Below are 16,024 nucleotides of genomic sequence, written 5' to 3'. Positions count from 1 at the left end.
TTCTGGAAAACTTGGCTTATTAGGCAAATCGGGCCTTGCATAGTAGGCCGAGAAGTGCGTTCTGGCTACTAGGTACGACATATATATATATATATATATATATATATATATATATATATATATATATATATATATATATATATATATATATATATATATATATATATTGTGACGATAATCTTCTTCAAGAGAGATTGAGCCTGCTCTTCCCTCCAAACTACGCCTCAGAAACAACTAATATAGAAGATATATCCAACAAGTACAATAGCACGTTTTGCCCAGAGAGCAAAAACGTATCCATCACCGGCACACCTGCTCGCCTCCGCCACTCAAACCAGCAAACTACTTGTCCATCGCCTGCTTCTCGCTGATTGGCTGATGCCCGTCGCACCTGCTCCACCACCCACCACACAAGCTGATGTCTGAGCTACCGCGACCTAGAGTCATCAGAATATCTAGTGCTTTCCACAAGTTAACACGTCTCATTGGTAGACTAAGTCTTGGCTTACGTGTACTAAGGGAGGTGGCAGCTTGAAGCCAATATTCCTGCACTAATATAACTTATTTTGCTATTACTCACTTGTCTTAACGTAACTTTTCATTTGCCAGTGATTATTCTTATTATTTTGTTTGATTGATTTATGTTACAATTTTTATGTCCAATTTTATTCATGTTTTGCTTTTCTAACGTAATTAAAATTTCATTGTTAAATTTACTTGTGTTTTGTGTGTCTTCCCATTACCTTACCACAGACGAAAGTTCCAGCTTTTTTCTTTTTTTTCTTTTGTGTGACGAGGCCATACCCCTAGCTTTTGAAACAGCCGAACACCAACGCGTTACCGTCACAATATATATATATATATATATATATATATATATATATATATATATATATATATATATATATATATATATATATATATATATATATATATATATATGCAATTGACGATCACTAAACACTGATCATTTGTATGCGGAAAAACCAAAAAGAAATGGGAAGAGAGATGAACGTTTCGGCCTGTTAAACTGTTAAAGCCGTTGTCAACACCAGACTCAATGGGGAATGGGTACGAGGAGGAGATAGGTGGTAGGGGGAGAGGCAAACTGATGTGAGAGAGGGAGATAGTGGGTGAAAAGGAGGAAATGGGGGAGGAGGATGGGAAGGATAGTAGACTCATACAGTTGTTTCCGTCCTATTTAATAAACCATTGTCTGAGGAACAGAAGAGAGGGGGAAAGAGGGAAGGGAGGGAGGGTGGAGGACCAAGGGGGGTAGGGGAGAGTGAGAAGCAGAGGGGAAAGGAGGGGGGGGAGGACGAATGTGCGGTGGGGGGGAAGGGGGACGAGACTCGCACAGCTGTTTCTGAACTTCTTAACAATACATTTTGTGAGAGAAGGGGGTGAGAGAAGGCATGGGAGGGGGAGGGGGAGGGGAGAACTAAGGGGAGACGGGGGGGGGAAGCATTAGGGAAGGGGGACGAAGGATAGAAAGGGGAGAGAAGAGGGACGAAGGGAATTGGGAAAATGGGGGGAGGGGGTTCAAGAGTGAATGGGGTGAGGAGGGGGGGGGTGAGGATAGAGACTATCCCGGGCACTACCCCCCACCCCCCCCACCCCAACCACCCACTCCCCACCCCCACCCCCGTACCTTATATACCAGTGGGAGGAGTATAGGAGAACCATTTAGCCACATTACTAATCATCTGACTACAATGTATCAACTGAAGTGTGGCCCACGGAGGGGGGGGGGGCCATGGCTTCAGCATGTATTAGACAATACAGTAACATGTTAAACAAGGAGCTGCCTGTATGGACCAATGTAGACCTTCTGCAGTTCCCTGTATTATTGTATTCTGCTGTAAGTATGGATCAGATTCGTTGTTCAATAAATTTTCGTCTTTTCATAACCAACCACTTGGACTGGGCGGTATAGCGGCGGCCCCGCTTCGTGCAGGTAAGCGTTCAATTCCTCGACCGTCCAAGTGGTTGGGCACCATTCCGTCTCATCCTAAATCCTTATCCTCGTATCCCTCCCAAGAGCAATATAGTTGTACTGGCTTAGTGCTTTCTCCTGATAATTCCCTCTCTTTGTATGTGACGCTAAACAGCTGTGATCGAGAGCCTCGAACCTGGACCTGTGTAACACAGTGACACAAAGTGAGACACAACGATGGTTCGTGCTTCCTAAACTCATGTCCCCAGGTCACTGAAACCTTAACTTTCTAACTCATTAACATTCTCATTTGATTCAAGGTTACTGATTCAAGACCCGTAAATACACTTGGACTGTTCCGGTATATCGCCGGTGTTGCTTCTTGCACGGTCGGCGTTCGATCCCCGATAACCCGAGTGGCTAGGTACCCCCTCACTCCGTCCTCATATCTCAGCTCCTATAGTCTTCATACCCGGTCCCAGTGCTTCACCCTCATACTGACCTAGCGATTTCTCCTGATAACTACCCTACCTACCTCCGGACTCGTGAGCAGTGACCCGTAATACAGCAGGTACAAAAAGCCTTCACCAACAGTGGGGTCGACCGCCCCTCCCCCTCCCCCTTCCGCCCCCCTTTTTTCACTGTAATGTCCTGACTGTATAATATTCGAACTCCAATTTAAAAACATTATCTGGACGTAATTGCAGTTGGACAATTATTCCATTTGCATTTACGGCAATGATGACGCGTTTGGTGGTGGGTGATCGACGCTTGTGTTGGGTAATGGTGCTCGCTCTGATGCACGCGCGTGCACGCACACGCTCACACACACTCGGGGGGCCTCACGGCTGAGTGTACAGCCCTTGAGGGTCGTAGTCCTAAGGACCCGGGTTCGATTCCCGCCCGAGGCGGAAACAAACGGACAGTTTCTTTTACCTGATGTCATTGTTCACCTAGCAGTAAATAGGTACCTGGGAGTTAGACAGGTGCTACGGGCTGCTTCCTGGGGATGTGTGTGTGTGTGTTAGAGAGAAATATATATAGTAGACATAACAGAGAAAAAATAGATTGCTTAGAAAGGCTTGCTTCACCCAAATGGTGTGTGAATGGTCTGAGGTACGGGATGAACATAGGCTGGTCGGGGGTCGCCATAACTCAAAAGAGAACAGCACGCCAGAGTCACATTCAGACCCCCACCACGATCACTGGCACTACCCGCCAACTACTCAACTAAATATTTTGAAAACAAACATTAACCAAAAAAAAATCTTATTGTCATATTCACCGACCACAAAGAAATAACATAAATTTCATAATAGCCATAATTTGCCCGTACTCACACAAAACAGACACGATCATCCCCATTTTCTATGCCTGTCATTATTATGCACCCCATACCCACCCCGTGGGCGGTGATATCCCGCTGCCTTAAAATGTTTATCAAGACACGGCCCCCTTCATAGTGTAGCGGGGGGGGGGGGGGGGGGGCAGGGGGGCGGCACTATTACACTCGTGGGGAATTTCAGATCTTAACCTCGCCTTTGACCAGCGACCAACCCTCACGTGAGACAGTTATCTGTTTGTAAGAGAGAAAGAGACAGAAACACATGCCAGACAGACAAGGACAGAGACTGACAGACAGGCAATAGATAGATGGATGCATAGATGGCTGGGTAGATTAATAGATAGTTGGGTAGATTAATAGATAGTTGGGTAGATTAATAGATGGTTGGTTAGATTAATAGATGGTTGGGTAGATGCATAAATGGTTGGGTAGATGCATAGATGGATAAATAAATAAATGAATAGAAAGATGAAGTGTTGGATAGATAGACGAGTAGATGGATGAAGTGGTGAATAGAAAGATGGGTGGATTGATGAGTAGAGTATTGGATAGATATAGAGATGGATGGAAAGATGGATAGATAGATCAATTAATAGAGAAATATTTAGATGAATAGATAAATAAAAATATAGAGGAATAGATGGATGGATTGTTAGATGGATGGATAGTTAGATAGATGGATAGATAGTTGGATAGATGGATGCACTGATGGATGGATCAAGATATATGGATGAATAGATGGATAGATAGAATGATGGATAAGGGGAGAGATGGAGAGATAAATGGATAGAGACAATGAAAGATGAAGAGACTGAAGAATGGATGGATAGATATAGATAGATAGATAAGTAAATGTATTGATAGATGGATAGAAAGATGGGTGAATAGATGGATGGATAGAATGATACATGGATGAATAGAATGATAGATGGATAAATGAATGGATAGGTGGATTGATGAATGAATAGATGATATATACAAAGACAGCTACGTGAATAGATATATAGATATCTGGATAGATGGAAAATTGGATTGATAAATGGATGAAGGAATAGATTGAAGGATATATGAATAGGTGGATAGATAACGAGATACATAAATGGATGAGCATAGGAATAATTAGATGGATAAATGGATGGATAGGAGCATGGATAGAAAGATTGATGGATAATTGGGAGGATGGATAGTTGGGTATAGATGGATGGTTAAATATATGGAAACAACTGATGGATATATGAATAAATGGATGAATAGAATAAAGGATATATGGATAGATATGTGGATATATATATATATATATATATATATATATATATATATATATATATATATATATATATATATATATATATATATATATTAAAAAAATTTCATATGAAAAATAGCTGTGTTGAGGCAGCCACAAAGAACAAGGCGAGGCCGCGCCCGGTGACCAGGGCAAGCAGGCCCGGGCGGCGGCCAGGGCAAGCAGGCGCGGGCGGCGGCCAGGGCAAGCAGGCGCGGGCGGCGGCCAGGGCAAGCAGGCGCGGGCGGCAGTCAGGGCAAGCAGGCGCGGGCGGCGGTCAGGGGCAAGCAGGCGCGGGCGGCGGCCAGGGCAAGCAGGCGCGGGCGGCGGTCAGGGCAAGCAGGCGCGGGCGGCAGTCAGGGCAAGCAGGCGCGGGCGGCGGTCAGGGGCAAGCAGGCGCGGGCGGCAGTCAGGGCAAGCAGGCGCGGGCGGCGGTCAGGGGCAAGCAGGCGCGGGCGGCAGTCAGGGCAAGCAGGCGCGGGCGGCAGTCAGGGGCAAGCAGGCGCGGGCGGCGGCCAGGGCAAGCAGGCGCGGGCGGTGGGCATGGCAAGCAGGCGTGGGCGGCGGTCAGGGGCAAGCAGGCGCGGGCGGCGGCCAGGGCAAGCAGGCGCGGGCGACAGTCAGGGCAAGCAGGCGCGGGCGGCTGTCAGGGGCAAGCAGGCGCGGGCGGCGGCCAGGGCAAGCAGGCGCGGGCGGCGGTCAGGGCAAGCAGGCGCGGGCGGCAGTCAGGGCAAGCAGGCGCGGGCGGCGGTCAGGGGCAAGCAGGCGCGGGCGGCAGTCAGGGCAAGCAGGCGCGGGCGGCGGTCAGGGGCAAGCAGGCGCGGGCGGCAGTCAGGGCAAGCAGGCGCGGGCGGCAGTCAGGGGCAAGCAGGCGCGGGCGGCGGCCAGGGCAAGCAGGCGCGGGCGGTGGGCATGGCAAGCAGGCGTGGGCGGCGGTCAGGGGCAAGCAGGCGCGGGCGGCGGCCAGGGCAAGCAGGCGCGGGCGGCAGTCAGGGCAAGCAGGCGCGGGCGGCGGCCAGGGCAAGCAGGCGCGGGCGGCGGCCAGGGCAAGCAGGCGTGGGCGGCGGCCAGGGCAAGCAGGCGCGGGAGGCGGCCAGGGGCAAGCAGGCGCGGGCGGTGGGCATGGCAAGCAGGCGTGGGCGGCGGCCAGGGCAAGCAGGCGCGGGCGGCGGCCAGGGCAAGCAGGCGCGGGCGGCGGTCAGGGGCAAGCAGGCGCGGGCGGCGGCCAGGGCAAGCAGGCGCGGGCGGTGGGCATGGCAAGCAGGCGCGGGCGGCGGCCAGGGCAAGCAGGCGCGGGCGGTGGGCATGGCAAGCAGGCGTGGGCGGCGGCCAGGGCAAGCAGGCGCGGGCGCGGCCAGGGCAAGCAGGCGCGGGCGGCGGCCAGGGCAAGCAGGCGCGGGCGGCGGCCAGGGCAAGCAGGCGTGGGTGGCGGTCAGGGCAAGCAGGCGTGGGCGACGGTCGGGGCAAGCAGGCGCGGGCGGCAGTCAGGGCAAGCAGGCGCGGGCGGCGGTCAGGGCAAGCAGGCGCGGGCGGCGGTCAGGGCAAGCAGGCGCGGGCGGCGGTCAGGGCAAGCAGGCGCGGGCGGCGGTCAGGGCAAGCAGGCGCGGGCGGCGGTCAGGGCAAGCAGGCGTGGGCGGCGGCCAGGGCAAGCAGGCGCGGGCGGCGGCCAGGGCAAGCAGGCGCGGGCGGCGGCCAGGGCAAGCAGGCGTGGGCGGCGGTCACGTCAACAATGCAACACGCTTCAATTAGAGCGTTTTACTTATTGCAGAGTTGGGCTCTGCCTCTGTGAGTAATGAATGAACGTTCGTGTATGATTGAACACAACGCTTGCAAGGTGGAAAGGCTGTAAGGTTCAGCATTCGTGTGCAGGGTACGTGCCCAGGGTACGTGCCCAGGGTATGTGAAGGGTATGTGAAGCGTATAAGAGCATGGTATATGTAGGGTATTTGTAGTGAATGTGCAGACTATCGTCTGCACGGTCGACGGAGGATAGGAGGACTTGCACATGACGTCCTCCTATCCTCCAGGATAGGAGGACGTCATGTGCAAGGTTCCTTCCTCCCCATCTCTCTCCCACTGGGCAGAACATGCTTGCGTAACGTTGAATCTATGCTATCGGCGGTGAATCAACGTTGCCTATGTTGATTCATCTTCGATAATAGCATTTTTATTTTTTATTAACACATTTAGGTACATTTGCATTTGTGCGACTGCCCTAGACTATATGAAGGGGAGTACAGTGTGTCTCAAACTAGCTACGTGATGCAAAAAATCCCCATCACACAGGATGGTTAGTCATACAGAGGCATGTGATAAGCTTTCTACACTGGCAGACTCTGGGGGCATTATGAGGATATCTTCAAGAACACGAGTGAATAAAGTAATTATAAAGCTCCAGGTACCTCATGCCAACTGGTCTGAATGGTCTAATAACTGGGCATTCGGTGATGTAGTGCGGAAGATCATGCCGCAGTTCCTGCTCACAGAGTTTGCACCTTGAGTGCTCAGGATTGGGAGATCCGTCACCTGCAGCCACCTACCACAGGTAATGGTAACCCAACCTGATCCTGGCAACCACTGTGTCGCACAGTCTGGTGGACGTTTTGTGCTGCCCATAAACATAGGTTTGGAATCTGAACATGTCAGAACCAGCTTTTTATACTGGTGTTTTCAGGTCGGGTGGAGTCAGTCGTTTGTGTTCTATCAGACCTGAGTGTTTGGAACAATATAGGTTTGACAGTAGAGATGGGGATACCTAGATCTAATTCAACTTTATCTTTGTTACACGCTAATTTGGCTGCAATCAGTGTCATTAAGATGGGTTATATTTATGTGTGAAGGTATCCATACAAAGGAGATTCGATACCCTTTACTCTGTGCAGCGATTAGGTCACATATAATTGGTAGTATGACGTTCTTGCTGTCGATCTTCCAGGAGAAGTTTTCGATTGTTTAAAGAGCAGACTTTGAATAACAAAATATTATTCCTCCTCCAATGTTTTATAATGTACTGGTAGGTAGTTGTAATGCTGCTAGTTCTGCTTGTGTGGAGGTCAGTCAGTTGTTTAACCTGACACTGACAGTCTTTGTGCAAATATTATTTTTATAAAACCAACATGCTGCTGCAGTCCGTCCAGTAGAAGATTGGACTGAGCCGTCGGTGAAGACACAGTGCTCAGCCCAAGTGGTTGGGCTATATATCTGGGGAGACAACAAGTTACCAATTCTGTAAAGGTTTAGACGGTTTAGAACCATCCTCTCTAGACACAAAGACAACTAGTGAGGGAGACTGGGCGAAAAGCACACTGCTGGTTAGGTTTAGGAATGGGAATAATAAGGCTGTTGGTCCGAGACTTTAGAAGCTCCCCAGTTACATAGCTCATATTATACAATCAAGCAAGGGATTCCCAGGCACTAGCAGAAGCATACGTAGTATGCCGTAAGTAACTCCATCCTCCTCGGGTTGATGTTGCTTTGCCTTTATGTAGAGCAGAGTCTAGTTCATATTCAGTAAAAAGTATGTCACAGTCATCCTCTTGATGGAGCATGAAGTTAAGGAGCCTTGCTCTATCAGCGCAGATATATTATTTAATTCATTCTGTGTGGGTAGAGGAAGACTGTCAAAGCTGGAAGTTGTGACCCAAGCATCAACCAGCTCATCTGAGAGGCCACTGGATATGACTACTATCACTGTAGACGGTTTAGTGTTTTGTTATCATACCTTCACTTCATGCCTTCTCACTTCATGCAGGTCGGCGTTCAATCCCCGACCGTCCAAGTGCTTGCGCACCATTCCTTCCCCCCGTCCCATCCTAAATCAATATCCTGATCCCATCCCGGTGCTATATAGTCATAATTGATGCCTTGGGGTCTTTTTCCTGATAATTTCCTTTCCCACCTGTTCTCTCTCTCTCTCTTTCTTCCTCCCTCCTTCTTGTTCTATCTCGTTCCCTTTCTCCTTCGTTCTCTGTCCTCCCTCCGTCATGTACTCTGCCATTCTTCCCCTCACATTCGCTCTCACACTCTCCCTCCCTCCCTCCCTTTCCCTCTATCTCCCATTTTCTCTCCTTTCTTTCCGTTCTATCTCTCCCTCAGAAGATTCAGTATATGTGTTGGTAAACACACAGTGTGTAAACCCAACACCATTTTTACTCCTGTTACTTGCATGTGACGTTGTATCAACGTTGTGATAATGTCGTGTGTCCGATGAAGAGCTGAAAATCTAAGGAACATTCCATGGAAACCGAACCACCTTTTTACTTCACAGGAGTCATTTGAGTTGTCGCAAAAGAAGCCACTTCTATTAAAATATGAGTATTGATGGTCCACCTCTTATGACACTCCCCATACAGTCAAACATCACCATTTATATTTCATGAGGCCAAGCCATAGCACATGTCCCCGAACCTCTGTCACAAACAGCTAAAAAGGCATTATCTTTTATAGATATAGATATCAGAGTGATATATATACGAGCACACCTGTTGCCAGCAGTCGATGGCTCCAGCCGCCGAAGAAAATGGAATACTAACATAAAGGAGCCACAGGAAGCTAATATTTGAAGGTCCTGATGATCAAGAAGAAGCCAAGAGTGCCTCAAATGGCATTGCCCGGGAGACCCCTGAGTGGTTCTCTATGCTTCGAGAGTTGACTTCAAAAGGCCGGCCAGATTGATGGGGAAATTGAGAGAAAGGTAAACGCAAGGAAAAGTAGTCTGCGAGGAGCCCTCCGGGGAGGGCTGCAGGGAGCCCTCCGGGGAGGGCAGCAGGGAGCCCTCCGGGGAGGGCAGCAGGGGTACGGGCGAGGGGGGGAGTGAGGAAGGACAAAAATTAAGACACTGGCGCTCTGTGGCTGGTGGGGAGGAGGTGTGAGGGTCTCAAGTCCTGCAGGTTTATTGTTCTACAACTCTGGACTTCCCTAGTGGTCAACAACAGCGCTTTGAAGGAAAGGCTGCTGTAAGGTGGTGACAGTGTGGTGGTGACAGTGTGGTGGTGACAGTGTGGTGGTGACAGTGTGGTGGTGACAGTGCGGTGGTGACAGTGTGGTGGTGACAGTGTGGTGGTGACAGTGTGGTGGTGACAGTGTGGTGGTGACAGTGTGGTGGTGACAGTGTGGTGGTGACATTGTAGTGGTGACAGTGTGGTGGTGACAGTGTGGTGGTGACAGTGTGGTGGTGACAGTGTGGTGGTGACAGTGTGGTGGTGACAGTGTGGTGGTGACATTGTAGTGGTGACATTGTGGTGGTGACAGTGTGGTGGTGACAGTGTGGTGGTGACATTGTAGTGGTGACAGTGTGGTGGTGACAGTGTGGTGGTGACAGTGTGGTGGTGACAGTGTGGTGGTGACAGTGTGGTGGTGACAGTGTGGTGGTGACAGTGTGGTGGTGACATTGTAGTGGTGACAGTGTGGTGGTGACAGTGTGGTGGTGACATTGTAGTGGTGACAGTGTGGTGGTGACAGTGTGGTGGTGACAGTGTGGTGGTGACAGTGTGGTGGTGACAGTGTGGTGGTGACAGTGTGGTGGTGACATTGTAGTGGTGACATTGTGGTGGTGACAGTGTGGTGGTGACAGTGTGGTGGTGACATTGTAGTGGTGACAGTGTGGTGGTGACAGTGTGGTGGTGACAGTGTGGTGGTGACAGTGTGGTGGTGACAGTGTGGTGGTGACAGTGTGGTGGTGACAGTGTGGTGGTGACAGTGTGGTGGTGATAGTGTGGTGGTGACAGTGTGGTGGTGACAGTGTGGTGGTGATAGTGTGGTGGTGACAGTGTGGTGGTGACAGTGTGGTGGTGATAGTGTGGTGGTGACAGTGTGGTGGTGATAGTGTGGTGGTGATAGTGTGGGGTGACATTGTAGTGGTGACAGTGAGGGGATGACAGTGTGGTGGTGACAGTGAGGGGATGACAGTGTGGGGGGTGACAGCATGGGAGGGTGACAGTGTGGTGGTGACAGTGAGGGGGTGACAGTGTGGGGAGTGACAGCATGGGAGGGTGACAGTGTGGGGGTGATAGTGTGGGGGTGACAGTGTGGGGGTGACAGTGTGGGGGGTGCATCCTGGCCTGAGGGGGTTGGTGCTTATGGAACTTAAACCTCCAAAGAGCGCTCTGGTTGTTGCACCAGACTGTTACTGGCGTACAGGTGGACAACGTCCCCCAACCACTCTTTGCCGGAACAGACAACCGACCTCGGCAGCCACACTCCCGCTACCGTCGGTCGACCAGCAATGAATACTGCAGTGCTTGAAGTTTCCTCAGATCACCCTGTACGCCTCTTGACCATGGAGAAGGGCTCAGCATCACATATCTAGGGGTGCGGCTTCAACACTGGTCTCATTGGCCTGTGTACACACCCTACTTAAGCCGCCTTGACTCCCCACTCTCTCCTTGTTTGGAGTGATCTCCTCAATTCCCCCTTTTGTAAATTAGTATTTTCTGCCACCCTGTTCGCAGCCGTGATCCTTTCTCTCACCCTCTCTCTCCTGCTCTCTGGGAAGCCTCACCAGGACAAGAACAAAAGCCAGCTAACAATATACATATAATAAACAACAACAAAATACACAAAACATAACACACAAAGATTGGAAATATTGGCATAGCACACTTTAAACTGTTACACCCTGGTAGCAACCCAATACCTTATCCGGACTTCACCAACTGTCCCTCTCAAGTGGCTGCTCAACTCTTCTCAACACCAAATTTAGACAGAATGGACGCAAAGCATCTATGGAATGAAATATCTAGAGCATCTAGATCTAACAGTATTTATGTCATGGGTGACTTTAATTTTAGTGGAATAAACTAGGTGAACAAAACAGGGAATAGTGAAGCAGAAGATTTTCTAGAATTAATTGACGATTGCTTTCTTACGCAACACATTAAGGAACCAACGCGGGAAAATAATATTTTAGATTTAGTGTTAACTAACAGGGAAACACAAATTAATGACATCGAAATAGGGAGTGAGCTAGGGAACAGTGATCACAAAGTAATCAGATTTAGCATAGAATGGAATAGACCTGTAGGAGAAAATTCTGTTAAAGTGCCAGATTTTCGTAAAGCTGATTTTAATAGCCTAAGAAATTTTTTGGGTCAAATAGATTGGAAACTCTTGGGTATGGGGTGTGGGCCGGTCTTGGAGCGAGACATGAACCCAGCGATAGGTGACGTAAAAGGGGATTTCGATGCGGATTCAATATATAACTTATTTAAGAATATTCTAAACAAAGCACAGGAACGTAGTATACCATACAAATTGAATAGGTCGAATACTAATGACCCAAAGTGGATAACAAATAATTTAAAGAACCTTATAGGTAAAAAGAGAGCTTGGTACAAAAGGATTAAGAATGGGGAAGTCAGGTTAGAACAGGAATTCATACAACTGGTTAGAAATGTTAAAAAAGAGATTAGGAAAGCAAAAAGAAACTATGAAGTTCGCATAGCAGAGCAAGCAAAGTCAAATCCTAAAGGGTTTTTTCAGGTATATCGAACTAAGACTAGGGAAAGGATAGGTCCATTAAAATCTGAGACAGGTCAAATAACGGATAATGAACATAAGAACATAAGAACATAAGAACAAAGGTAACTGCAGAAGGCCCATTGGCCCATACGAGGCAGCTCCCATTCTATAACCACCCAATCCCACTCATATACTTGTCCAACCCGTGCTTGAAACAATCGAGGGACCCCACCTCCACAATGTTACGCGGCAATTGGTTCCACAAATCAACAACCCTGTTACTGAACCAGTATTTACCCAAGTCTTTCCTAAATCTAAACTTATCCAATTTATATCCATTGTTTCGTGTTCTGTCCTGTGTTGATACTTTTAATACCCTATTAATATCCCCCCATGACAAGGAGACGAGTAGTATTTTTAACAAATATTTTATATCTGTATTTACTAAAGAACTTAGCAATATGCCTTCAGCCGAACAAGTCTATGTGGGTGAGGATGAGGACAGGTTGACGAGTTTAGCAGTTACCAGGGAGGATGTAATTAAACAATTAGAAAAACTAAAACCAAACAAATCCCCAGAGCCGGATGAAGTGTTTGCCAGGGTGCTTAAAGAATGCAAAGAGGAGCTTTCCGAGCCACTGTCTAACATATTTAATAAATCAATAGAGTCAGGCAGAGCGCCAGAGACATGGAAGGTAGCTAATGTGGTACCAATTTTTAAGAAAGAAGATAGATCACTTGCGTCAAACTATCGGCCAATTAGCCTAACGTCTATTGTGAGAAAGTTACTTGAATCAATAATTGCAAATACAATTCGTCTCCATCTTGAAAAACATAAATTAATAAATGAGTCGCAACATGGTTTTACAAATGACCGTTCATGTTTAACAAATTTGCTAACGTTTTATTCCAGCATAGTTGAGGCAGTTGATAGTGGTAAGGATTGTGATGTTGTGTACCTTGACTTTAGCAAAGCTTTTGATACAGTGCCACATGAAAGACTAATTAAAAAAATAGAAGCTCATGGTATTGGTGGTGCTATACTAACTTGGATTAGGGCATGGCTATTCCAAAGGAAACAGAGAGTTAGTGTAAATGGGGTTAAGTCAGAATGGGATAATGTTGTTAGTGGAGTACCTCAGGGCTCTGTCCTGGGACCTCTGTTGTTTATAATATATATAAATGATTTAGATTCAGGTTTGAGTAGCAACATTTGCAAATTTGCCGATGATACGAAAATCGGTAGGGAAATTAATTCGGAGGAGGACTCACTATCACTTCAAGTTGATCTAGATAGGGTTTTGAAATGGTCAAAGGATTGGCAAATGCAGTTTAATGCTGATAAATGTAAAGTTCTGAGGCTAGGTAATGATGATAGAGTTACAAGATACGAGCTAGATGGTGTTGAGATTGCGAAGTCGGATTGCGAAAGGGATCTGGGAGTTATGATTAGTAAGAATTTAAAACAAAAGAGAACTATTAGCTGAATATCAAATATATGGATTTAAACTATTTCACACAGATAGATATATTAGACGAGGAGGTGGAGTAGCCATATATGTTAGGGATAATTTGAAATGTAGTCTCAAAGAAGGAATCAAAACAGAGCCACACACAGAAACTATTTGGATTGAATTAAACGAAAAAGCTAATAATATTATAATAGGAGTAATATATAGGCCACCAAATTTAGACAGAATGGAAGCAAAGCATCTATGGGATGAAATATCTAGAGCATCTAGATCTAACAGTATTTATGTCATGGGTGACTTTAATTTTAGCGGAATAAACTGGTTGAACAAAACAGGGAATAGTGAAGCAGAAGATTTTCTAGAATTAATTGACGATTGCTTTCTTACGCAACACATTAAGGAACCAACACGGGAAAATAATATTTTAGATTTAGTGTTAACTAACAGGGAAACGCAAATTAATGACATCGAAATAGGGAGTGAGCTAGGGAGCAGTGATCACAAAGAAATCAGATTTAGCATAGAATGGAATAGACCAGTAGGAGAAAATTCTGTTAAAGTGCCAGATTTTCGAAAAGCTGATTTTAATAGCCTAAGAAATTTTTTGGGTCAAATTGATTGGAAAGGCTTGGGTATGGGGTGTGGGCCGGTCTTGGAGCGAGACATGAACCCAGCGATAGGTGACTTAAATGGGGATTTCGATGTGGATTCAATATATAACTTATTTAAGAATATTCTAAACAAAGCACAGGAACGTAGTATACCATACAAATTGAATAGATCGAATACTAATGACCCAAAGTGGATAACAAAGAATTTGAAGAACCTTATAGGTAAAAAGAGAGCTTGGTACAAAAGGATTAAAAATGGGGAGGTCACTTTAGAACAGGAATTCGTACAACTGGTTAGAAATGTTAAAAAAGAGATAAGGAAAGCAAAAAGAAACTATGAAGTTCGCATAGCAGGGCAAGCAAAGACAAATCCTAAAGGGTTTTTTCAGTTATATCGTACTAAGACTAGGGAAAGGATAGGTCCATTAAAAACTGAGACAGGTCAAATAACAGATAGTGATGAAGAGATGAGTAGTATTTTTAATAAATATTTTGTATCTGTATTTACTAAAGAGGAACTTAACAATATGCCTTCAGCCGAACAAGTCTATGTGGGTGGGGACGAGGACAGGTTGACGAGTTTAACAGTTACCAGGGAGGATGTTCTTAAACAAATAGTAAAACTCAAACCAAACAAATCCCCAGGGCCGGATGAAGTGTTTGCTAGGGTGCTCAAAGAATGCAAAGAGGAGCTTTGTGACCCACTGTCAACCATATTTAATAAATCAATAGAGTCAGGCAGAGTGCCAGAGTTTTGGAAAGTTGCTAATGTGATACCAGTTTTTAAGAAAGGAGATAGATCACTTGCGTCTAACTATCGACCAATTAGCCTAACGTCTATTGTGGGAAAGTTACTCGAATCTATAATAGCAAATAAAATTCGTCTTCATCTTGAAAAACATAAATTAATAATTGAGTCGCAACATGGTTTTATAAATGGCCGTTCATGTTTAACAAATTTGTTATCTTTTTATTCTAGCATTATTGAGGCAGTTGATAGTGGTAAGGATTGCGATGTTGTATACCTTGACTTTAGCAAAGCTTTTGATACAGTGCCACATGAAAGACTGATTAAAAAGATAGAGTCTCATGGTATTGGGGGTGCTATATTAAGCTGGATTAGGGCATGGCTATACCAAAGGAAACAGAGAGTTAGTATAAATGGAATCAAGTCAGAGTGGGAAAATGTTGTAAGTGGAGTGCCTCAAGGCTCTGTCCTGGGACCTCTGTTGTTTATAATATATATAAATGATTTAGATTCAGGTTTGAGTAGCAACATTTGCAAATTTGCCGATGATACGAAAATCGGTAGGGAAATTAATTCGGAGGAGGACTCACTATCACTTCAAGTTGATCTACATAGGGTTTTGAAATGGTCAAAGGATTGGCAGATGCAGTTTAATGCTGATAAATGTAAAGTTCTGAGGTTAGGTAATGATGATAGAGTTACAAGATACGAGCTAGATGGTGTTGTGATTGCGAAGTCGGATTGCGAAAGGGATCTGGGAGTTATGATTAGTAAGAATTTAAAACAAAAGGATCAATGCATAAATGTTCGTAATAAGGCAAATCGGACACTTGGATTTATTAATCGCAGCGTTAGTAACAAGACACCTGGTGTGGTTCTCAAGCTATATCTTGCTCTAGTTAGGCCCCATTTAGATTATGCAGTTCAGTTTTGGTCGCCATATTATAGAATGGATATAAATTCACTTGAACGTGTCCAGCGTAGGATGACTAAGTTAATTCCCCAAATTAGAAATCTTTCATATGAAGAAAGATTAACAAAGCTTAAGTTGCATTCACTGGAAAGGCGAAGAGTTAGGGGTGACATGATAGAGGTTTACAAGTGGATGAATGGACATAACCGGGGGGATATTAATAGGGTATTAAAAGTATCAACACAGGACAGAACAC

Source organism: Procambarus clarkii, chromosome 39 (genome assembly GCF_040958095.1).
Source record: "Procambarus clarkii isolate CNS0578487 chromosome 39, FALCON_Pclarkii_2.0, whole genome shotgun sequence".
Classification (NCBI taxonomy): Eukaryota; Metazoa; Arthropoda; class Malacostraca; order Decapoda; family Cambaridae; genus Procambarus; species Procambarus clarkii.
Note: the sequence above shows the minus strand (reverse complement) of the source record.